Genomic DNA, 2,676 nt, shown 5'->3' on the forward strand with positions numbered 1-2,676 from the left:
CATTGTTACTCATTTCTGCACCCTTTTTAGGGTCTCAACTTTTTTTGTATCATAGTGACCAGAACTGGACACAGGATGCAGCTTTTCTAAAGTTGTCTGGCCAACATGAGAAGATAAAGCTAAAGTGCGTTGCATCTTGAGGGAAAAAAAACTCCTCATCCAATTTTATCTGCAACTCTTCCATATCTGCATTTGAACAATGTCCTTGGCCATGTCTGAAGAAACAGGCTCATTTAGGAGTCGAAAGGCATGTTCAGGAGAATCTAGCTTTGTTTTCCACCAGGAATCTACTGACGCCCAATGTTATCTATCAGAAGCAAATCCTTAACTTTATCTCATCATAGGGATGGACCTCAAAAGGTTATCTTGCAGTGAAACAGAAAAATTACTATTCATTTCCATTATGCTCAACATGGTGCCTCTATGAGTGTTAAAATTCATGGTCAAGTTGGTTAAGAATTTGAGGAGTTATTGGTTTAAACAGCTGGAGGATGCCAGGTTGGAGATGGCTGACTTATTCAGTCTTATCTAGACCTTTCATTCCCTTTGATTGATTAAATTTATATGCCGCCCATCTCAATAATACAATGATTCTAAGTGACTTATGATATAATAAAAGTTTTAAAGTGCTAAAAAAAATAATTACAATTAGAATAAAAAGTTAAAAAAATAAATTAAAAACCAAGATGATGGGCAGTGACCCAACTCTTAAAAGAGATAGGACAGTCGGTAGGGGTTATATCGTCAACCTCTGGGTCTGGTTCCTCGTCTCGGTCCTAAAATCCGAGATCTTCCGGTCCTCATACCCACACCTAGTGTGGAGACTACCCTCTTATAAGGTCTTCCACCCCAGGTGTTGTCTTTTCCGAGAAGAGAACCTGGGACGGTTAACTTTAACTTTAGCTGACAGGATCCAGCGTTTACCTTGTGATATAGACAATTTCCTGTTGTTATTATTGCGTGTGATCTGGTCAATGGCTGTATTAAAGAATATCTATCAAATCTATCGTCTATCTAATTACTATAATCTTTTAACTGAAAATGAAATATATAATTTTTCATCCTTGATGAATAAACACCACTGAACTATCAAGACTATCCTACGTCACTTACTGTCATACAAGTAATAATTATCATTCATTTTTTGTGCATCCATGTCTTATTTATTTGGGAAAACCATTTCATTGAAAAAGTACTTTCCATTTTTTGTATTAAGCTCATCCTCACAACAGCCCTGTGAGGTAGGTCATGATTTCCCCATTTTACAAAAAGGAGGACGGAGGCTCCAAATCAGATGTAGGAAAACTGCACTCTCATTGAAGTGCTTCCGTAATTGTGTCAGAGTGCAAATAAATTTCCCAATAAACTTAACAAAGGCTTGTAGCAGCTTCGACATTCTGTGTTCACTACTTTCACTGAACAATATTATCTCTGCCTAATGCTCAGTAATTGAGATAAGGCCTTGCCTTAAATTATAGTACATTATTCTAAAAATTGTAATTCTCTGAATAAAAGTATTTATTTCTCTTTAGAGAATGATGATGGGTCAATTTACAGATTTTTTTCCATTCAGTTCCAGTATAAAAAAATCTTTTATATAATATATGTACAAGAAATCATGACACAATTTTTCTTTGTTTGTTTTTTTAAAACTGGGAAACAATCTGTTTTCCTGATCTATTTTTCCAAAAAAAAAACACACACATTAAAAAAAAGAAGAAATGCTAATTATTTAGTGCTTACCAGGTAGTTGCTACAGGATTGCAACTTGGTACTGAAAGCTCAGCTTCAGTCTTCAGGAATTGTTTGACATCGCCAAACAAATAAAATAAAAATAAAAATGAGACTTTTGAAGTCGTAAGACACAAAATAAAGAGTAGGTTTTTTTCCTTTTTTTCTTTTTTCTTTCTTTTCTTAACAAGATATGTACATCAAAAATAGGATAATAAAATAATAATAATAATAATAAGAGCCAAAAAAGGGCATTGGTTTTTAATGCTATTAGAAAGCTATATAAATGTGCAGAGGTCCTCTTCTTCTATCACAAAAGACCAACGGAAAACATAAAAGCGCTTCCAATTTCCAGAAATTTTTATCTGGGAGTCTCTTTCTCTTTTTAAAGTACCTGTAAAAAAATGGAGAGGAAAGAGAATGAATGATGATGTTTTAAATGATATATAATTGTTCTTTCAAGTCAAAAGCTACAGCCCAGCATATCCCAGAAAGCCTAACACAAGCTTCCACATACTCCAAAGTCTCAAGATGGCTGTAATAGTTTAACCGAACTTGGCAAGAGCCTCAATTTTTCTACAGAAATCCACTTCTCATCCTTCTTCTCTTCTCGTTCAGCTGAAAATTAGTCCAACGGAACTCAATGGATGCGCACAGAAAGATTGAGCTGTCACTGGCTTAAGTTCCTGTTATTTCTTACAGAAATTGGAAGGAGGCAGGAAAAAAATTGGAAGGGGGTCCCATCTGCCTCTCGTCTGGTGCAAGAAATGAGGTGCTGCCTGCAGATAAATAAGTGGATGAGCAGATAGGCTGCATTGGGGAAGAGCTCAAAGGGAATTCTTCAGAATTGGTAGCCATTGTTACGGACAACAGTGTCTGTAAACACTGGAGGCTTTGGACTAAATAGGAGCTTAGTCAAAGGAATCTGTCTGAGTCCGTCATACA

General features: G+C 35.8%; 1 protein-coding gene across 1 annotated transcript in view; it reads right to left on the reverse strand.

The window, feature by feature from the left end:
- Nucleotides 1-1,140: 1,140 nt before the first annotated feature.
- MBD2 (methyl-CpG binding domain protein 2) overlaps nt 1,141-2,676 on the reverse strand; it is a 58,296-nt gene continuing 56,760 nt past the window's right edge. Inside the window, exon 7 of the mRNA XM_015826154.1 lies at nt 1,141-2,125. The gene's annotated coding sequence lies outside the window, so the exon portion shown is untranslated. The remainder of the gene's footprint in view (nt 2,126-2,676) is intronic.

The sequence above is a fragment of the Protobothrops mucrosquamatus genome, unplaced genomic scaffold (assembly GCF_001527695.2).
Source record: "Protobothrops mucrosquamatus isolate PMUCROS unplaced genomic scaffold, P.Mucros_1.0 scaffold2982, whole genome shotgun sequence".
Lineage (NCBI taxonomy): Eukaryota > Metazoa > Chordata > Lepidosauria > Squamata > Viperidae > Protobothrops > Protobothrops mucrosquamatus.